The sequence below is a fragment of the Dipodomys merriami genome, unplaced genomic scaffold, assembly GCF_024711535.1.
Source record: "Dipodomys merriami isolate MVZ:Mamm:240054 unplaced genomic scaffold, mDipMer1.0.p SCAF_35, whole genome shotgun sequence".
Lineage (NCBI taxonomy): Eukaryota > Metazoa > Chordata > Mammalia > Rodentia > Heteromyidae > Dipodomys > Dipodomys merriami.
Genome location: NW_027205048.1, coordinates 7,011,307 through 7,034,329, shown reverse-complemented (window position 1 = coordinate 7,034,329; position 23,023 = coordinate 7,011,307). Strand labels below are relative to the sequence as shown.

The window sequence follows — 23,023 nt, the reverse complement described above, 5'->3', positions numbered from 1 at the left end:
TCCATTAGTGGTAGTAGCAGCTCTCATGTTCACTGGCCCAGGCTCCATCTCAAGCTGGAGGCCTCACCAAGGCTGAAGGCCTGGGACAGTCTCCCTCTTGCATTTCCACAATGCTTCCCATCACGCTAGAAAAATCCCTGAAAAGGTGGATCCTTTGGTTCTAGAGTTCTGACACCAAATCCTGCATTAATGATTATAAGCTAGTAAAAAAAATGCATTTTCTTTCTCGCTTCAGCTGTCTGCCTCTGGCCTTTGTGGAAAGGCCTGAGTACTGTGTAAAGGAGCTGGGGGCACTGGTGGCTCATGCCTGTAATCCTAACTACTCAGGAGGCTAGGATCTGAAGATCACAGAAGCTAGCCTGGGCAGGAAAGCCTGTGAGATTCTTATCTCCAGTAAGTTGCAGAAGAAGCGGTGGCTCAAGTGATACAGTGCTAGCCTAAAAGAGCTCAGGGACAGTGCCCAGGCCCAGTTCAAGCCCCAGGACTGACAAAAAAAGAGCAGTCACAGGCTGGAACCAGATTCCCGGAGGCTTACTGGTTTGCCAATGGGAAGTCCCTTAGTTTCTCTGATGCTTACTGTCCTCATCTTAAAGGCTGGAGTAACTCAGGGCTTCCCAAGTGCTGGTGCTTGTTTGAGGAACTTTTAGAAATAGAAAGTCCTAGGCTCTCTCTACCTACAAAGAATTTCATGTGGAGGTTGGGACTAGCAGCCTAGATTTTGTGTTTTTTCAAAAGTTCTATAGCTATTTCTCAGAAGTGGAGCTGTGGCTCAAGTGGTAGAGATCCAGCTTTGAGCAAAAAAGCTAAAAGTCAGAGCCCAGGCACTGAGTTCAAATCCCAGTACCAACACACACATGCAAAGTTTTAGAAATGATTCTTTGGCACAGGGCTATTTGGGAACAACTAGAGTGGCTTATCTTTCAAGACCCAGAATTTTACTCTGTCTAAAGTGGGCCTGGATTTCAAAGAAAAGAAAGTCATATTAGACACAAATAGGCTAGTGATGGGTGAAGGAGTCTGGGTTCATTCTCTTTGGCTTGCGGCTGTTGTGTGGTTACAGACTGCCACACGTCATACTAGGCTGTGTGTATGTTGTGGGTAAATGCTTGCCCCCAGGGATGTCCTGTGCATCGCAGCACCCTAGTCATTTGAGGTACCAGAAGCCACACAGCAATTCAGTCTCCACCCTTGCTTCTGCAATAGCACAAATACATGAAATAACTTGAAGGCTATTACTGTCCTTGAATTAGTAGAATGAAGTGGAAGGATTTTTATGGTACTAGGAAGGATGTTCTCCACATTATAGAAAGGGAATTCTTGTTTATAGTTTGGGGCCGGAGTGGCTGGAATGGTCACTCCCCGAAGTTGGGGTATTTTAACTCAGCCCCCGTTCTGTGAGATCCAGAATACTGGAGAACTTGGAATTACTACCCTGTCTTGTTTTTTTTTCCTGATACGTTTTTTAGGTTACATTCAATGAACATCTATATGTCTAGAGTTATTCCAAGTATTCTTACAAGATAATATTTGAGGAATATTTGCAGAATGCTTGTAGGTATTTCTCTAAATCGTTGCTCAATAAAGTCAATACCAGGAAATGGTGTTGAAGTGAGGTGGGTCAAGGGGAGAAGGGTAGACAAGCGAAGAGGTAGGGGAGAGAATGCTGTAAAAAGAATTTGGTGCATATCCTACAAAATTAAGAAAAGGGAGGAAAGGGGTGTGTTGGGAGAGGTGGATGAGACTGTTGAAAGGGGTGACACTGACCGAGATGCATTGTATATGCATAGACTGAATTTCTGAATGGCAACTCCTTTATACAATCATGTAAGCATAAGAAATAAATCTGTAATAAAAATAATCTAATTTTTAAATATACGTTCATGTCGTAGACATGCATCGTTAGTCATGAGCTCATGGTAGTGGCTGTTTGTATACCTCATCATTTAAGAATATGCAGCTCTAAGCTCTTCAGGGTAATCTCTTGAATACCTCTTTCCTAATCTTCTTTACCAGCCCTGCAGAAAGAGATGACAGGGAGCCAGGGGAGGAAGGAAGAAGGAGCTCAGCTTCTTGCACTCTGGGGTCCTTTCCTCATTTCATTTTCACCCATGCCAAGATGCCTTCCTTCCTTGGTTTAAAGTGTCTGGGGAAATTGTGCAGCTCTGAGAAAGGCAAAGTCACTTCATCCGACAGGACCGGTGCCAGGGGCTCATGCAGGAGGAGACTGGTTGTTAAAGATCCAAGTGCCCCTGGCACCCACTACCCTACTCACAGGCGGGCCACCATCACCCACTTGTTTTATCTGTATCCTGATGACTGGGGCCCGTTGGAATATGCGTTCAGCAGCTGTGGTCCTTCAGGTAAGTAACTGAGCCCTCAGTGGACATGGTGTTGTGTTTTGTGATTGACATAAGTAATAAAGTATGAACTAGACCATTCTTCAAAGGAAACTCTAACCTTAATATATAATTGATGGGATGAGGTGGGAGAAATGGAGAATGTAATGTAAGGACAGCTATGGAGCTCAATTCCAAGGCTATTTTCATCTGTGATTTTATGTTCTCCTCAAATGGGTCTTTTTTTTTTTTTTTTTTTTTTGCAATCTTGGAGTGTAGTTATCAGTAGGAGGAGGTAGGATGGAAAAGAAAGATCTTTATCAATAAATGTTTTCTTTTCATTTGCCCAGTGAAGGAATGGAAAAATAAGTATTTCAGGCTGATACTACTAAGGGATGATGTAAAGGAATCTGAGGTCCAAATTAGGCTGCTGCCTGGTGAGGGCTTGTGAAGTGCTTTAAGTGAAAAGAGAAAAGAAAGTGTTTTTCATACTGGAGGAACTGGTTGAGGTTTCTTTTCAGCGAGGCTCATTAACATGTGGTTACTCACCCTTCTGCTTGGGAAGCGGGTAGAGAGGATCCAGGCTGAGGAGGGAGTTACTTGGACAAAATTTCTGACTTTGAAGTTGTAAAATTAATGATACCTGTCCAAATCCATACTCAAATTAGAACAGGAGGCATCAGGCTATTAGACATGGTCCCTACAGATGTATGAAGCTGAGTCACATGAGCCAGAAGGCAAAATGCATATCTCTTAATTTATGGGCAGCCAGAGAGGTGGGCAGGACTGGAGTCGGTGTACATGAGGGGAACTAGTTAACCTATACTAAGGCATTTGTTTTGTTTCAATTACATTTTTAACCGATTTATTGAGCTATAATTCATAGGCTTTATAATTAACCTCTTTAACGTATGCAATCTGGTAGGTTTTTTTAATATGCTTACAATATGCTCAACTATTACAACAATGAATTTTCAAGCCATTCCATCTCCTCATAAAGAAACCCTGGGCCCTTTAGCTATTACCTCCCCACTCCAACTTTTCCATCTCTAGTCTTAAGAAATTACCGTAGGGACTTCTGGTCTCTCTAGTTTGCTCTATTCTGGACATTTCATGTGAATGTGTTTATAATGTGTAAGACCATAATACATTGTGTTTTGTGACTCGCCTCTTTCAGTGAATGTAATGTTTTCAAATTTCATCTAAGTTGTGCATGTCACGGTTCCGTTCCTTGTTGTGGCTGAATAATATTACATTGCATAGATATTTCACATTTTGCTGCCCCTTTATCATTGATGGACATTTAGATTTTTCTACCTTTTGGCTCTTGTAAATAATACCACTGTAATCATTCCTATACAAGATTTTGTGTAGACATATGTTTTTAGTTATTTTGGGCATTTGACCTAGGAGTAGAATTTCTGGGTCCTATGATAACTACATGGTTAACCTTCTGAAGAACTTCTAGGCCATTACAAAGCAGCTCTTACCTGATAACTCCATGGTTAAACTTCTAGACCATTACAAAGGAGCTCTTTCCTGCAGTCTATGAGGGTCCACATCTCTATCACTTGGTGTTAACTGAACTGACTTCTTAATTCTAGCTACCAGTGAGAGCGACACACTGGACAGGGTACTGGTTCTGACTTATGTTCACTAGCAGTTCCTGGCTTTCCCTCTCCAGTGGTGTCTATCACCTCTGGTTTATACCTTTCAAGGTAGCAAAGGGGGAGGTGGAAAAAGAATGGAGTCTTCCCCAGTCTACTTACTACTTACTCCAGAAATGCTTTGCCCATGGCTTTCCATGCTTAGGGAAGAAGCCCTCAAATATTGGCTCCACATCTGTTAATACCTTAAATCCCTTTATTGGTCAAAAAGAAATCTCCTACACACACACACACACACACACACACACACACACACACACACACACACACACACACACACACACACAATATAGGGATTAAAACAAAGCATAGGGATTTCTGCTGGTGAATGACTTTAGTGCTTCTACTGAATCAGATGTTTTTAGAGTGTGCTGTGGCTAAGATCTGTCAGGTAGAAGGCAAGAAGAAGGGGGAAACCAAGTAGACTGTAAACGAACAAGAACATGCTAGACAATGGCTTATCAGCAGATTTTGTCACTGGAGAAGAAGAAACTGCACAGTGCCAAAGAGCCCTGGATAAAGGAAGGGCTGAGCCTCACAGGATGGCTATATCTTAGTGGAGGCAGACAAGGAAATCTTGGAGATTAGCTGAGTATGGTGGCTTTGAGTTTGGATATTTCAGCTCTTCTACTCATGAAACACATACTTTGGGAAATTAGTATCTTCAGGTCACAGTTTCCCTGTCAGAAAAGTTTGCAGAAGAATGTACTTCTGGTAGGACTGCTATGAACAAGTTTGACCATATATGTTTTCCTGGATAAATATTCTATGGGGGTCCTATGTATATAAGCAATTGAGTCACTCTAAACCAACATGTCAATAACCCAATCTTGTCCAATCATGAGAAAGAAATACCATGCTTGCCTGACAATGTGAATGCTTGCCAGACTTCACTTCCAGAAGAGACACACCAAGCCCTCACCGAGAAACTCCATCAGCATGACTCCAGTGACCCCACTCTTCGGGATATCTGGCTAACCCCTGCAGAACACGGGAAAGGTATAAAGGACCATTGTTATCGGAGAAAGTTCTCAGAAAGAGGCTGAGATGCTCCAGCAGATAATACTGCTGGCCATAGCTGTTCTAAAAATCAGAAGGGGACATTTTAAATGAAAGCACAGGGTCAGAGCAGGGGTCCTGGCTGTCCAGGTTTAAGGGCAGTATTTTTTTCTGAGGATTGAGACAATGCATGACAAAATGTTTATCTTGGCACACACACACAGTCATTCACTACATTTTTGCTACAATAATAGTTTATTTTAAAAATTATTTTGATTGCTGTCTCCCACTGTTATGGAGTAATAGGTGCTACTGGAACCCAGCATTATGAACGCAGCATAGGAAGTGGGATTCCAGGGAAAGCACTGTGTGCTCAGAGCATCCTGTTTGGGACAGGTGCTGGGAGGAAGCGTGCCCTCCTGCAGTCATGCGTGTTCCTGTGCTAGCAAAGCTCAGGAGCCACTCCTGGCAGGGAACTTGGGAACATTTGGCAAAGACCTCCTGCAGCTGCCAGAAGGACCTCAAGATGCTGTGACTTCCTGTTGTTGTTTCGTGTTCAACTCCTGCTTAGCTGTGCAGGGCTCTATGCTTCTCAAAGACCTCATGAGTATCTCTGTCTTTTGTTGTGTTCAAAACAACCCTCGGAAGTTGGTGGGGAAGGGACTGTTTTCTACATTTAAGGACAGGAAAGGAATTAGTAAGAAGCTAGAGTCCTGTGGACAAAACAAATAGACTGGTAACATACTGATTCTGCCAGGGTATATAACTCTGTCTCTCTTCCTTGTGGGTGTTGCTCCTCTCTGGGGCTGACTTTATGGGAAACTTGATGCTGAGAGTTTTGTCATTTTTCTTGGTTAATATTTGCAATAACTCAACAAAGCAGATCCTACTTGTAACCTCATTTTAGAGATGAGAAAACCAAGTCACATGCAGTTATGGGGACCAGCCTAAGATTTGGAATCAGGTCAGGTCTGCCTGTCCCCTAAGTTCTTGGGCTTAAAAAAACTTATATATATGTGTATATATATATATATATATATATATATATATATATATATATATATATATATATATATATATATATATGTCTGTCATGGGACTTGAACTCTGGGCCTGGGCTCTGTCCCTTAGCTCTTCAGCTCAAGGCAAGCACTCTATGACTTGAGCCACAGCACCACTTCCGGTTTTCTGGTACTTTATTGGAGATAAGAGTCTCATGGACTTTCCTGCCTGGGCTGGCTTTGAACCATGATCCTCAGATCTCAGCCTCCTGGTAGCTAGGATTACAGGCATGAGCCATTGATACCCCACTAAAAAATATTTTTTAAGCCAAGAGCCAGTGGCTCACACTTATAATCCTAGCTACTCAGGAGTCTGAAGTCTGAGGATTGTGGTTCCAAGCCACACCAGGCAGGAAAGTCCATGAGACTCTCATTTCCAATTAACCACCAGAAAACCAGAAGTGATGCTGTGGCTCAAGTACAAAGCACTAGCATTGAGCTAAAGAGCTAAGGGACAGCATCCAGGACCAGAGTTAAAGTCCTATGATCAACCAAAAATATTTTCTTTTAAAATTTAAAGTAGCTGTACAGAGGAGTTTGCCAATCAACAAATCAATTTATGAATTCACTACCTCTTCATCAATATCACCCCTTTCAACATTCTCACCCACTCCTTCCAATCCACATCTTCCCTCTCTTTTCTTAACTTTGTAGGATATACATTGAACTTGAACAACTCCTCCTCCTCCTCCTCCTCCTCCTCCTCCTCCTCCTCCTCCTCCTCCTCCTCCTCCTCCTCCTCCTTCTTCTTCTTCTTCTTCTTTCTTCTTCTTCTTCTTCTTCTTCTTCTTCTTCTTCTTCTTCTTCTTCTTCTTCTTCTTCTTCTTCTTCTTCTTCTTCTTCTTCTTCTTCTTCTTCCTTCTCCTTCTCCTTCTCCTTCTCCTTCTCCTTCTTCTTTCTTCTTCTTCTTCTTCTTTCTTCTTCTTCTTCTTCTTCTTCTTCTTCTTCTTCTTCTTCTTCTTCTTCTTCTTCTTCTTCTTCTTCTTCTTCTTCTTGTTCTTCTTCTTCTTCTTCTTCTCCTTCTTCTCCTTCTCCTTCTCCTTCTTCTCCTTCTTCTCCTTCTTCTTCTTCTCCTTCTTCTTTCTTCTCCTTCTTCTTCTTCTTCTTCTTCTTCTTCTTCTTCTTCTTCTTCTTCTTCTTCTTCTTCTTCTTCTTCTTCTTCTTCTTCTTCTTCCTCCTCTTCCTCCTCCTCCTCCTCCTCCTCCTCCTCCTCCTCCTCCTCCTCCCCCTCCCCCTCCTCCCCCTCCTCCTCCTCCTCCTCCTCCTCCTCCTCCTCCTCCTCTTCTTCTTCTTTCTTTCTTTCTTTCTTTCTTTCTTCCTGCATTTACCCAAAGCTCTTCATTCATCTACCCACCTCCCCTTGATTTCTCCCTACCCTCTTAAGTACCCATTTCCTAGTGTTTATTTGGCTGACCTTTGATTTACTAAGGAATTATACTGTTTGAGTTCTTCCCTAAATCTACCCCATTTCAGTTAATACATTTGTGTATACTTGCATAACGTCCAACGCATTTATTTAGATATCTATACACTAATTATAGTTTCCACAAATGAAAGAAAATACATAAACCTTGTCTCTCTGGGCCTGGCTTCTCTTAATTTTTTTCTAGGTTCTTCCATTTCTTTGCAAGTGATGTAGTATCATTCTTTCTAATGGGTGAATGAAATTCCATTGTGCACATATACCATGTTTTCTTAATCCATTCACCCATTGAGGGGCATCTGGGCAGACTCCAGGTTCATGGTCTTAACCATGATACTGTTCGGTCCCAGCCCATATCACACAAACACAGGTCACCCCTGAGGTCTGCCAGGTGGTGTCTCATCTAAAAGTTTGTAACTGACATGCTGAGTCTTTTAGCAACTCAGATCTGAAGACTTTTAAAATAAATTGCCTTTACCAGAAAAATGAGCAAAGATCTGTTTTCCCTAGCAGAAATGCAAACTTATCTGTAGGGGTTTATTTTTCTCCCCTCACTCTTCTATAGGGAAGTTGAGTAAGCTTTTGAATCTGTAGTTCTTTCTAACCTTTGGGGAATCCAGTACAGAAGAAAGAGCATATTTGGGGTAGTTACCTTCTTGACAAATGAAGAGCAGCCTGGCAATGTTATAAAAAGCTCTGTGAATATCTGGAAAGGCTTCAGTGATTGTGTCGTCAGCTGAGTACAAATCCCCAAACTGCATGTTCTGGACTGGAGGCTAGATTTGGCAGTCACTTCTCTAGTGAAGCAACTCACATCTGTTTAGATAGAAAGATTTTTCTCTGCCTCAAGCATCTGTTTGGGTCCTCTTGCCATATTTAGGACATTTATCAGGACTGTCTTCACCACTGCCAATGGTTTCCCAAGACCTACCACTAAGAGGTCATAGAACTGAAGGGACCTTATGTACACATTGTTGTTTCTTAAAGCAATATTAACCTGTGTTTTCAAACTAACCATGACGTTATGATTCTTTACTTTTTTATCTTCATGTTCCCTTCTCACCTCATTCACTGTTACTCATCCACAACTCCAGACACAAGTGCAAAAGGTCTCTGTGGAAGCTAAGCATCAATGGCTCACACCTGGAATCCCAGCTACTCAGGAGGCCGAGATCTGAGGATCTCAGTTCAAAGCCAAAGCCAGCCCAGGCAAGAGACTCTTATCTCCAATTAGCTATTTAAAACAAAACAAAACAAAACAAAACAAAAACTAGAAGTAGAGCTGTGGTTCTAGCCTTGAGTAAAAAAGCTCAGGGGCAGCACCCAGGCCCTGAGTTCAAATCCTATGACTCCCTCCCCCATCCCCCACCCCCACCTTCCACCTCTCTCTCACATACACACAGAGTTCCTGTGGAAGGTCTTGGGTCTTGTGGGATATAGGCCAATAGGGGCTTTACTGTCCACAGTTTTAAGAATAGATTCTAGGAACTTCTCTCTAACTGCTTTTAAAAAAAAATCGCATCTTCCTGGTAGTGCTGAGAGAGGCTCTGTAGGAGGGATTGTTTTGATTCCTTGCGAATTTGACACTCAAGAGAGAAGACCCTCCCTTTTGCCCCAGAAAAGTATTTTACTGGCTCTGAGATTGGCAGGAAAGTGTCTGGTCCCTCCTCACACCTGACTGGTGGCTTTGCCAGCAGCTGTGCAGCCGCACAAAGCACAAAGCAGCCTCAGGCGCTTGTGCAGAGAGAGGCAAGGCTGTGGAGGGCGTGCGCCTCCAGCCCTCAGGTGGGGTCTTCAGTTCCTTGAGGAGCTGAGGTTCTCTCACAAAAGCTGTGCTGTTTTGCCTTTCTCTGTGGAGAATGGAAGTGATAGGAGATAGCTGCTTGTTTACCTGTCCTGACAGGGCACAGATGGGGATGGATTTGAGGTTGCAGCTTTGGAGTAAAACAGGAGATCGTTCATTTTTCCTTTGATTTATAGTTACCCATATCCCCTGTTAACTTCATTTATTTCTCAGAATCATTTCTCAGAATCATACATCTCAAGCCCTTGAAGGTCAAGCCAGGTCTTTCTATCATGCCCTGCCTTTAACCTCTGCAGCATAGTGTCTGGAGGTCCTTTCACACTGAGCTTCCCTCTGGATCTGTTGTTCTGCCTGGTGTAACCTCCTTCCCTGTTTCTCAGATCCCGCCAGGACTCAGCTGGGGCTCCCCCCCCCCCCGCCCCACTGCAGAAGCTTATTATCACTCACTCTGTGTGCAGGTGCTTTCTTGGCATCTTGTACTACTCTTCTATTGCAGTGACCTATTTAGAAGCCTCTCTCTCTTTTCATTGTGAGTTCCTCCTTGAAGGTATGGATGGAGCCGTGTGTGCGTGCACGTGTGTGTGTGTGTGTGTGTGTGTGTGTGTGTGTGTGTGTGTGTGTGTGTCTTGGGGGCTTGAACTTGGGGCTTTAGCGCTGTCTCTAAGCCTCTTTGTGCTCAAGGCTAGTGCTTTACCACTTGAGCCACAGCACCACTTCCAGCTTTTTCTGAGTAGTTTATTGGAGATACAAGTCTCATGGACTTTCCTGTCTGGGTTGGCTTCAAACTGTGATCCTAAAATCTCAGCCTCTTGAATAACTAGGATCACAGGTGTGAGCCACTGGTGTCCAGCCATATTTATATTTTTATTCCATTATTGTACCTGGTAAGGAAATGTTGTGTAAGTGTATACGTGAATGAGTGTTTGCAGAAATTTAAATATTATAAGCAACTGAGGCTTGGACAAACAACTGAGTACGGTAGCATCTGATTCATTGGCCAGGAGTGGTGGTACACACTTATAATCCTGTTTACTCAGGAGGCAGAGATTGGATGGATCATGTTGTGGGGCTAGCCTTGACAAAAATTAGCAAGACTCCATTTCAAGGAACAAGCCAGGCATGATGGTGTATGTCTGTAGAATCTAAGCTATGCAACAGGCATAGGTAGGAAGATCATGGTTTGAAGTCAGCTCTGGGCAAAAAGATGTACGAACCTATTAAAAAATAACTAAAGCAAAAATGAGTTAAACTCATGGCTGAAGTAGTAGAGCACTTGCCGAGTGAGCACACAACTCTGAGGTCAAACCCCAGTGTTACTTCCCCTGCCCCCCTCGCCTCCCTACCTCAGCAAAAGGCTGTGGTCAGACTGCAATGCCAAGCTCAAAGTCTAGCTCCTTTCCTTCTGGGCAAGTGGCCCAGATAAAGTTACTTAACATTTCTGAACATCTGCTCTATCATGCATGAAATATGGATATGACCACTATACCGCAGAATTATAAGGATCTCTAAAAGAAAATACACAAGAAAAAAATATTTCAATATTTATTCCCTCCCTCCCTCCCTCCCTCTCTCCCTCCCTCCCTGTCTTCCTTCTTTCCTTCCTTCCTTCCTACCTTCCTCCTTTCCTTCCTTCTTTCCTTCCTTCTTTTTCCTTCCTTCCTTTCCTCCTCTTCCTTCTCTTCCTCCTCCTCCTTCTTTTTTCTTCTTTCTCCCTTCTTCCCAAATGTGAAAGAGGCCAGATAATTATCAAGGTAACAAAGAAAATGAATTCTCAAAGGACAGGGAGGTCACTGGAGTGGCTAGGGAATAAAAAGTAAGGCTGAAGATTTAAGTTGGAAAAGTAGGTAAGATTCATCCAGTGTAACCAGAAAAAGAATGTGTTCCAGTGATTTGAGTAGAAAGAAATAGAGGCCATTAATGTCTCAGTTCCACTGCCTGTACCTACTTGTTCTAGCCTCATTTTCTTGTTTTGTGTGTTCGTCATAGTGTGATTTATTGTTGTTGTTTGCTTGTTTGCTTGTTTTACTTTGAGATCCGGGAATGTGGACAAGTAACTATTTTCCCATGAAACTTTCCCATCTAAATTATTCCCTTGAGTAATGAAATAGGCTGACATGCTTGATTTGTTTTAATTATATGTACTTAAAAACTAATCTCACTTAAAATCAAAGGGAAGACACTATTCATGTGTATTGTTTGCACTGTTTTTATTTTGGCTTAAAAAAGAAGTGGAATCTTACTAAGAGTGGCCTCTCTTCAGAAAACCTCCTGATTTAGCATCATTTGATCCTAATTATGCTGGGCCGGGCATAACCCAGTGCTTATGAGTATACATTCCTGCTAACTCACAAATCTGCAGCAAGCCAGTGATTCCCTGAGTAGAGACAAAGCTACCAACAGATAGGTGGTATAAATGGTACAGGTGGCTCATGCCACCCTAATCCTAGCTGCTCAAGAGGCGACATCTGAAGAGTGAGGTCTGAAGTTAGTCCAGGCAGGAAAGTCTATGAGACTCTGATCTCCAATTAACTCCCCAAAAGCCTGATGTGGAACTGTGACTCAAGTGGTTGATCATCAGCCTTGAGCGACAAACCTAGCAGACAATATCCAGACCCTGAACCTGAACACACACACTTACACACACACACACACACACCACACACACACATGCGCATGTGCACACTCGCGCGTGTGAGTTATTCATTGGGACAGATATATGGCCAACAGAGAAGTGATTCCATTCCTGGGATAAAGGTGATCAATAGCAAGACAGCCTGGGTATGACAGCTTCCTTATCAACCTTCCGAAGACACTGTGCCCAGGATGCTTTTAGAGAAAAACCATTGTAAAGTCAGATTCATGAGGCCTTTGCGTTTAAATATGTCAGAACCCTAAATGGTCTGTGATATGCATTAGAATTCTAGATACTTCTTAAAGAAAGAACTAAAATTGTGATTTCTTTTGTGGAAAAGAAATTAAAGACCAATTTGATGAGGAGAGACTAAGTCTGTAGCATAGACTAAAGTGACATAGACCAAGATCCTAGGCCTCCTTTCTGCCTTTTTATCATTTCGAAAGAGAGGAGCAGAGAGTATGCCAGAGCTCCTAACCCAAGTGGAGAAGGGAGAATTTTCAGGACATAGAGTGAGACCCCAGGGGATAAAGCTCAGAAAGAAAGGTCAAATGATTAGGGCCACTGCCAGCATCCTGATTTTCCCCTTTCTGTCTATCATGACCCAGGTATTTTGTAAGGTCATTCTTGACATCACCAGCATATTCTGGTCTAGTGGGACAAATCCCAGTTCTATTTCCTATCAGTCTTTTCCCTGAAGTGCTATCATGTGATTCTAGTGGGTAGCTGGGCATGTTCATCTCTTATCCATTCCTCAGGCCAGACTTGTCCTTGAAGGGAACAGTCAAATGCTGTAATCACCAGGATTGCAAGGTAGTGGCCACTCAATAAGTATCTGCTTACTTTTTAAGGCCATCAGTTGATCTGAAGTTATCCTTGATGGAAACACCATTTATTTACTAATACTTCAATTGAACTTGATCTTCTTAGATTATGGTTCAGTTGGTCGATATTAAGAGTTTAACGAGGATCAAGCAGCTACTTCCAACACACTGCTTGGTTAGCTTCTTTATTAAAAATGATAATGCTTCAGTTTATTTTCTGAATATCGCATCTGTTGATGATGGGATGTTAGACTCAACCAAGTAGCTGTAACTCTTACTGTGGTTGGGAAGGACTACATTGTACCTAAAGTTCTCCTTAGCTCTTTTGTTAGTAGAAAGCATTCTTGCCTTCACACCTGCATAAATATTTTCGCCATAACTCTATTTTGAATCTCTTTCTACCCTATTTGAATGTAATTTAGGTACCTGTGCAGTTTACCCTATTCGAATGGACCCTCTCTTAGGGTTCAACAATAGGACCCTGTAATCTATACACCACTTTTAGCTCCTTGCAAGCAATGATTTTTGTGTTGTAAAAGTTCACTAAATACTCATTAGCATAATTCATGAAACAGTGGTCATTTTTTTTCTTTTCATCTTGCCTCTGGCTCTCCACTGTGGGAGCTTTGGCTTAATGTTGTTTTTCTGGTCTTGTTACCTTTTTCTATGTGCAGATTATTATAATAGCCAATGAAGCATATTGATAAATACTCAGGGCTCTCGATATATTTTATTCTGAAGGGGAGACAAATATATTGTGAGATCCAGACCCAAAACCAAGAAGAATTTAAATTCTAAACATTTCCCTTCCTACCCTCCTTCTAATTTCCCCCCAAGCCACAACAACCCAATATATATGCAAATTATTTTCCATCTAGAGGAAGAAGGGAAGAAAAATACCTTCTATACCTGTTTTAGAAATACATCAAACTTGGCTTATGCTATAGAATATTATTAGCACAGTCTTTGCTGGAATTGTAGCAATATGCAGCTTTTTAAAAAAGTATACAATAGAATATTGTTATGAAGTTACCCATTTATATAGAATGCCCCTTAAAACAACTTCAGATTGAAAAGTCATTTAGGGGCATTTGTTTAATGAGGCAGTAGTTAGTTCTGATGCCCATTGTCAATAATATTCATTTACATACTTTGAAGGAAGAAGCCTTTAGCCCAGTATGTAAGCATATTAATTATGTTTGCACAATAAAATGATGTAATTAATTATTGATTGATTCTCTTGAGGAAAAAATATATTCAATGTGATGGTCACGTTCCATCTCTCTAGAGTATTGTCCTATTGTTCTCTGTAATCTAAAGTGGAAGAATAGTTGAAAGTAATCAGTGAAGGAAGATATTTCCCCCTTTTCTTTGAGGTAAAAAACCTAGATAATTTAGGGTCTTTTTTCCCCAGGCTACTCCAGGATCAGAACTCTAATTTAAGGGAGTGTCTCATCTTTCTTCCTCCATCAGGCTTCCTCTGGCACTCTGTCTCTTGGACCTCGGCACTCATCGTCTCTGTGAGAATGGCACTGAGTTTGGCCTTGCTTTTAATGTACATTTCCACCATTGTTTAGGACTTCATACACATCTCTTACTTGTGATTGTTAGGAATGCAAACCTAATTAACCAGATTCACCCTTTTCAAGACAGAAAGGCTTTGGCCAACTGATAGTGGGTCTTTATTTGATCTATTTTCTGCTAACACTCCAGTGTCCACAGCCAAGAGGGAGAATCTTGACTCCATGCCTTCTCAGAAGAGGGCAAAGTGAGGACAGCAAGAGAACGGCTTGTTGATAAGTGCAAGTCTTGTCATGAGAATTTCTATGCTATTTGCATGAATGAAAGATAAATTAAAGCCCTATCCAGAGAACCAATGTATTATTTTTGTTTTGATCATTAGTCCTATCAGGTCTTTTTTTTTTTTGGTCGTGGGGCCTAAACTCTGGGTCTGGGTGCTGGCCCTCAGCTCTTCAGCTGTAGACTAGCGCTCTACCACTTGAGCCTCAGCCCCACTTCTGGCTTTTTCTGCGTATGTGGTGCTGAGGAATCGAACCGAGGGCCTCATGCATGCAAGGCAAGCACTCTACCACTGAGCCACCTTCCCAGCCCCTCAGGTCTTTTTTTTTTTAACTTCATGTATTAACCCTCCCCTTTCCCACATCTGTGCCAGGCATCCCGTGCAGGTACAATCAGATTGTGCAACTGTCTGCTTAGAACCTCCAGTGGCTTTCCCCACTCTCACTCATGGGAAAACCCACTGTCATTGCAATGCCTCCTTCCCCCTATCTTTTCACTTCCATTTCACTAGGCCCAAGGGAGGCCCCACTGCACTAGGTAAGCGTATGCCTCTAGACACCAGTTCCAGTTCTTACTGTCCACTCTGTCGGGGGTGCCCTCTCTGCAGATGTCCACATGGCTTATCCTCTCCTTCCTCAGGTGTTTTCTCAAGAAGCCTTCTTCCACCACTCCACCAAAAATCCTAGCTCCTTTCCCAACATTATCCTTCAACCTTGCTTTTTCTCCATAGTACTTAATATTCCCTAGCTTATACATATATAAAATAAACACTTATTTTATTATGGCAATCCTGTTCCAACTAATATGTAAACTTCAGAGTGAGGACTCTGGTCTTTGTTTTTCTCATTGTGATATCCCAGTACTTAGATCCTAGTAAACACTTGCTGAATGAATACATGAGCTAAGAATGTAACTTTCTCTTCCCAGGAAGATTTTTTTTTCTTAACATCAAAGATACTCTTTGTGGTTGGCATTGTTTTTACTTATTTAGCAGCTCAAGCCACATAACGAGGTGTCAAGAAGAGGCTAAATTCTTTCATGCATCACAGATTGAATTCCAGGCTTCTGTACTATCAAGGTCTCTAGCTGAAAATGGTTTTGGAGGCTTGAGTTGAATAGTTTTCAGGTTTATTCCTTGTAAGCTGATGAAGCCATGAGAAATGGAACAGTAATTATAACTATCTTTCATTGCCCTCTTTCTCTGAGCCTGGTGCCTTCATAAAGAACGTTTCTTATTCTCACCCAGTGCTGAGGATAGAATATGTCAGATCCAGTCCAAAAGGAAAATGGAGGGGGAGGGAGCTACTTACTCAAAATGCAGGAAAATCTGCCCTAAGGTACTTAAAATATAGCGCTCTTCAGTGATTTTTTGTGGGATCTCAGTCTTCTGATTGCTATTCAATGTTGTCTTAAAGTAACACTCCAATTTTAAATTAGTATCATGAATTTTATTCATCTTTATTCTATGAAATGCCAATTTGAAATGCAAATATAAAAGCATTGAGCTCATATGTGGAATAATTGAAATTACAAAATTTGTAGTGTATAGATTGTAGATGCATATATATATATATATATATATATATATATATATATATATAATTCTTTTCAGAACAGCAGAAATACAGCACCAACTAACTCAATGGTTTTGACTCATTTCTTAATATCTGTGCATTCTACCAACACTATACCTGGGGCTTATTAATGGAAAGGGAAGGGGCTATTGGGCAGTCCCATCGTTCCCTTTCCTTCATTTTCTGTAATCCAGGGAAGGAGTCTAGTTAGGAAAGGAAATGATAAGTTCCCTCATCTTCTTTCTGTATTCAAAGAAACTGGTCTGGATGGAAAGTGAATTTCAGTACCCTTGTTTATCCAGTCCTAGTTGCAGCATGGTTTTCTTGTTGGAACTTTCGAGTGTTCCTGAATTCCCATGCATCATGGGTCCACGGGCATTGTGCACTGTTAGGACATTCCAAACATCCCATGGTGGGTAATCAGGAGTGGAAGACACACATTACATATGCATCTCACCTAGATACACATGTGTCCCATCATCCCTCCTGATGACACTTACAGAATACAAGTTCAAAGACTACATTATTACAGATTCCACTATTATCCCCAGCAAAGCACTGCACCAAATAGAGGGCTCTTCTGAGCTCAGGGTCCTATTGAACTGCATAGGTAGCTGGCCTGGGAAGCTAGGCCTGTCCTCACCAGCACAGTATGCTCTTACCAATCACAGAGGAGATTTCTAACTCCCACAGAGAGAAAATAAAGTCCCCCAGGTCGCTCAGCATGCAGTGGAGCTGGAAGTCAACCCAACCTGTGTGTAGCCAGGCTGCCTGTGTAGTCACTGTGACATACCAGAGTAACCACTGGTTAGAAGGCCAGACTCCAAGGAGAGCAGGGTGGGGGTGGTAGGTCATTTGACTCTTTCTATGCGATTATGTAACTCTGGACACGTTTGCTCTAGGATTTTCAGGTTTTGTTTTCATTAAAGCTTATTCATACATGTTTTAGATGTTCACAAACCTGAGTACGGCTTGCAAGGTCCCTTTTCTCTGGATCCTAAAAACTGGACGCAACACCATCCTTCCTGTGTTAGTGACCGCTGTAATTGTTGTCCATGTTGAATGTTTGATTTGGCTTGTCCCTTGGGTGATGACTGAAATATCCCAGGAGAATAAGAGAAAGGCTTATTTTCTGGGTGTGTGCCAGAGCAGAATGAGGAGTGCTGTAAGGCCAAATAAGAGATGGGGGCAAAGGGCGAATGTGGATTTTGTTAATTTTGCAAATATTCTGTAAACTGAGAAACTTATTTTTGACCATCTCAAGGAAATGCTGCTCCTTACGACTGCTTCGATAGGGTAGATGGCATTTATTTATTTATTTATTTGTTGTCAGTAATGGTGCTTGAACTCAGAACCTGGGCCCTGTCTGCTTTAACTTGACTCCATTTATGGAACTGGGTACCAATTCTCTGTCCAGCCACAGATGAGCCTGGCAGGACATGAGTAAGATGCTAGAAACCATGTATCAGGAAGAAGGTTGTTTTATACATGAGGCAAAAATGCAATGCCATTTCCATTGTGCCAGGGTTTTTGGAAGGTGGTGTCTATTAAATATGTGTGTGTGTGTGTGTGTGTGTGTGTGTGTGTGTGTGTGTGTATGTGAGTATGTGTACATGTATAGAAAGGAAGACTCAGCTACCCAAAAGGCAGAGCCCATGACTTTGACCTCTGACATCATAGGCTCTTACCTCACTTGTGAAATGTAAACACATGTGTGTTTTCGAGTTATTATGATCCTGGAGACTAGAATGGTGGCTGGCACACAATGAGTACTCTATTAACAGAGACAAAAGTGGTAGTGAACATAGACTACAAGGAGACTTTGTAAATAAAAAAAAATCACTACCTGACTAATCACTACTTTTCAGCTTGCTTTCATGCCAAGGTAATTATGGCATTGCATCTTGGCAAATACTTTCAAGCAATGGCTAAGTTGACTTTTATCTAAGAGGCTAAATTTCCTTTTCATTGAGTTGAATTCTTACATTGGCCTATTGAAGTATAAAAACGTTTTGACTGGCTACCTGGTAGGTTGTCAACATTTATTCCTCAGTGTTACAGCACTATAGGGATGTGGTGGAAACTTCTAAGAGGAAGTGGAAAGTCCTCAGATGATTGGGGGCATACCTTTGAAGGGAAATAGGCCCCAACATCCTCTTCTATTGAGGCATAGAGTTGAGTGACTTTTTTCTCTGCCACGTGTTCCACACCATAAACCCAGAAAAGCAATGGTGCCAACCAACCATGGACTGAAATCATTCAAAGTGTGAGCCAAAACCTTTACACCTTGTAAGTAGATTATCTCATGCATTTGTTACAGTCAAGGAGTGCTGACTAATGCACTCCTACTTTGTGTCTAGCACCATGTGAATGCAGATACCACATACCATGTGGCCTCTTCCAGAATCCACAATCTTTTACAAAACTACACATGAAATCCTTTATTGAACTATAGTCTAGTTCTTACACCGACACTATTGAATGCCAGAGAGAAAGAAGGGTTGCTAAGAAATGTCTCTCAATCTGTCCTGATAGAAAGGAACTCTTTTTTTATAGCCTAATTGAATCTGTGCAAAGAGAGAAAGCTACTAGTAAACTTTATTAAAATGTCCTTTTTACAAGTAAGTTAGAGCTATTTCTGTACTTGTGAACTTCTTATATTCCTGGAAATAGGCTAAAATTTGTGAAATTCTATCAAGAGCCATAAAATTCCAGTAATAGTTTCTGTTACCTTTGTGCAAAAATAACAGATTTTATATTTACTCTGTCATCTGTAGTCTTACTGGATTGTTTATAGTGACCTTTAGATAAACTGTAGTAAGTTTTGTCATATTTTTGAGCTGCAATCTATTGCTTAGGTCTAAACTAAACTCAGAATTGGCTTCTGAAATAGACTGCAGAGAAATTTTGGATCCAAATATGAAATCATTCTGCTTTGAGAACTCAAGGACAAGAACTTTACTGGGCATGGATTCAGTGACATTTGAATGAAAAAAAAAAATCCCAAGACTTGTCAGTTGAGGATCAAGAGGACACAGACACATAGGCATTTGTCCCAGACTGTAGGAAAATTTGGACTCACTACTTGAATAAATTTTCATGAAGATTGCAGTGAGTACGGCACAGATCATTATTTTGGCCAACAGGCTGTAAGGATTGTTTTCTAGCTGTGATGGTGTACATACAGCTATTTGTAAATCCCACAGCCTGTCTTCCTGTGCTGCAAGCCAGTCTACTGGGCTCTGAGGTCCTCTGCGACGGAGGAAGCTGGATATAGCTCAGACCTCAACGTCCCAGGGTCTGAACCATCAGCCCTGGAGTGAGGGTCCAGTGTGTGCGTGTAAGATACCTGAGCATTTCTGTCCTTGGAATTCTGCAAAGCACACTCTGCAGAAGAAACATATCTTGCCTTCAACTTCACACAAAGCCACTCTCAATGGTTGTGATTCTTGAAATGCTGTGTTGCAATGAATGTGGTGGTCCTTTTTTTTAAATCAGAAAAGTATTTAAATAGACTACTGAGCATTCCATGTTAGACAGTGTGCTAAATGCTGGAAATGCACATGTTGACACAACCCAGTGGGGGAAGAAGAGGCAACAGGGCTGGAAACAGTTCATGGGAGCCTTTGAAATGCAGCTGGAGTCTTTAGATCTTGGAAAGAAAGAGGTATCTCAGGTTGAGATTCTAGACACGTCATTTCTAAGGTCTAGCCTTTTCAGCGGGTCACTCCAAGTCCTCTGTGGCCTTGCATCTGCCTATTCTTACACTTCCCTGCTACTTATGAGCAGTAGGTTAGCTGCCACCTTCTTGCCCAGGACTCTCCTCCTACACCCCAATCCATCATAGAACGGTCTTTCCCTCATTCTTCACTTTGCCATCGGGAGTCTACCCTCTCTCCTTACTCCCCAGGTGGGGCTCAGCACTGCCTGGCACCCTGGGTCTCTTTGTGTCTTGGCACTTTCCCATCTTACTGGGAATATTTATGGGTGTGCATCTTCTTCTTTCTGTGCATCCAGATCTGAACTGAGCTTCATAGGTATAAACGTAAAGTAGAGGAAAGTAAGGAACTCATTCTTGAGGTTTCTTTCTGCTGGATTCTACTCTCAAAGATTTTAAGTGTTCTCTTGCCCAAGGACTGGAAGCGTTGAAGGAGGGTCCCTGAACACCTGGAGGCCTTGGGCCCTACAGGGATCCTAGAATTCCTTCAGGACAGGATCCCCTGCAGGAGGTTAGGTCATGAGGAAGTGGACTTTCCCAGGTTGATTGTTTTCCAGCGGTAACATTTCCCTCTTAATTGGCATTTCTGTTGAAATGATGTGTGCTTGAATTGTTGCCAAGAGTGGCCATATGCGCACAAGCTTTCCTCTTTTACAAAATGGTCTCTGTCCTTTTTGGTGGACAATCGTTGCTTCATTTTGTGAGTGAATGAAAAAGGCAGTAGTGAGTCAGTTAGGGGGAGAGAGGGAGATAAAACAACAAATAAAACCCCAGGTCAGTGTCCGTACTATGAAGACTTGTCTCATCTGAGTGGAATGACACTGAGACAATTTCTTTGGAAATGATCTCTAGAAAGAAGAATTAAAAAAACTCTTCTTGCTTATGAACTACACATTTTTTATTTTCTTTATTTTTACTGCTTTTTTTTCCCCTCCCTGCCCCTCCCCAGCTTAAACTGTAAGTAGGAATGCTCTCTACTTCTTTTCTTGATGCTCTGAACAATTCTGTCCTGAGGGGAAGAGACAAAACCAATTTGGTTTTACTGTCTCCCATTCCAAAAATAACTTTAGCCATACCCTCTGGTTATCTTGAAAGTGCAGAGTGGTAGCTTTTATCCTAAAGTAACAGTATCTGATTGTTGGGGGTTTGTGAGGACTTTACCATCTGACTGCTATTTAGCAGCTAACTTCTGTGACTCATTCACACTGACTGTGGAACGAAGAGAAAATTCTTTCCATGGAAAACACTAGAGGGGGGGAAGGGGAGAGCAGGAGCTTTCCCTGAACTACTGTGTAGTATTTTCCTTTAGAAAAAGAGCTCTGAAAATGAATAGACACCAGCTGTTACTCTGCTCACTCAGCCTCCCAAGCTGCCAGAGAGCCTTTCTCAACTGTGCCATTTGTCCCCAGAGGTGGACAGGTAGGTTTGGAATTACCCTAAGGAACCAGCTTGGTTAGAAGTTGACATCTCACAATTAAAAACTGTCATCCTAGCTGACTACTGGTGGCTCATAACTGTAATTCAAAGCCAGCCCAGTCAGAAAAGTGCATGAGACTCTATCACCAGCTAACCACCCAAAGGCCAAAAGTGTAGCTATGGCTCAATAGTAGAGTGCTAGCCTTGAGCACAAAAGCTCAGAATGCCCAAGCCCTGAATTCAGGTCCTAAGACACACACACACACACACACACACACACACACACACACACACACACACACACACACTGTCATGCTGAGTGAAAGAGAAATACACACACACACACACACACACTGTCATGCTGAGTGAAAGAGAAATTGACCTAATGATAACATCTCAAGTACTTATATGACTGGGTTTGATGCTCTCTGTCATCTTGCACCAGGGAGGAGAGAAGAAAGCTGTGGGTTGTTTTTGTTTTTGTTTTTTTGAGGTGCTGGGAATTGAACCCAGATGCTTATGCATGGCAGTCAAGTGCTCTATCAGAAAGATACCCCTTCTGACCTCTGCTGACCTCCTTAGCTTTAAGCTGAGAAACATGAGTCCCTTGGAGAGAAGTGCCCCAAGTGAAGGGCTGAGGTTATTTATTCAGTAAAAAGATGACAAACTCACCTGCTAGGCTCATAGCGCCAATTAATCTCAGCTCTCTGTGGGGTTGATTTTACTTGTCAACATCTCCTTCAAGGCTCTGAGGGTGATTAGGGGCAGGGAAAATAGACAGTGAAGAATGAGCCATGAAAATTGGGGAATGCAAAGGGCTTGTTTCCCTCTGATGCTCTTGAACTCTATCATCCCTCTTGTACTTTGTGTCCTGTCCCTCTCATGCTGGGCTCATATTTATGAATGGAGGTTAGAGAAGCTGCTTAAAAGCTCTTCCATGCTTATATTCCAGCTGGCAGCTGACACAGGAACACCATGACCCCGCAGGGCGGCAGGGGGACAGAGATCAGTATGGGCGAAGCATGTTATAGAAGAGACAGCTCAGGGGCTGGGGGGGACTTAGCTCTTACTGACAGACTGAGACACCCAAGCTATTAATAGTAAAGCCCTGAGTCACAGATGTAGGAATGTCACAGCTGCTTGAGCTCTGCTACTGTCACACATCAGAAAGCAAAGCAAAGACATGCCCAAGATGAATATGAAGAAATGGGCGTTCTGCTCTCCTCTCCCCAGCCAACCCCCTTCCCCCCAACCAAATGTGGTTTAACTTCACCCACGGTGAGCACCCTGTGAGTCAACGCTGAGGCAGGTTGGTCGACTCCATTCTTTTCTGTTCCCCTGGCTCTCTTAGACTCAACACGTTACAATATTTGCAGTAAATACAGTCTAATACTGGCTGTGCTTTCTGGTTCTGAAAGATGTGTTGGCCATCTGCTGTTCTCCCGGAGTGCAGAGACGTCTGTCTTTTTGTCTCTTGCATTTCTCCCACGTGCAGGATGTCTGTGACTTGCAGCGGGGACCCAAGTATCTGTGTTTGGAAGACAGGTGCTGGAGAAGGGGTGGGCGTTGGCTCTGTGAACCAGGAAGTCCTGGGCTCACAGGAGACCTGCCTGTGACCTAGACCATCAGAAATCAAAAGCCAGGAACTAGTGACACTTAGACCCTCTCTAGCTGAGGACAGTGCTAGCCCAGACTATTTGTCCCTTGACTGTGGGTTTATGACTAGGACTCCTCCCTCATCCATCTATATACACTCAAGGGAGCTTGTC

At 42.4% G+C, this 23,023-nt stretch overlaps 1 protein-coding gene across 13 annotated transcripts in view; it reads left to right on the top strand.

Annotated features, from left to right (window-relative positions):
• Ablim1 (actin binding LIM protein 1) overlaps positions 1 to 23,023 on the top strand; it is a 285,103-nt gene that overhangs the window by 105,476 nt on the left and 156,604 nt on the right. The gene's annotated exons all lie outside the window — the stretch shown is intronic.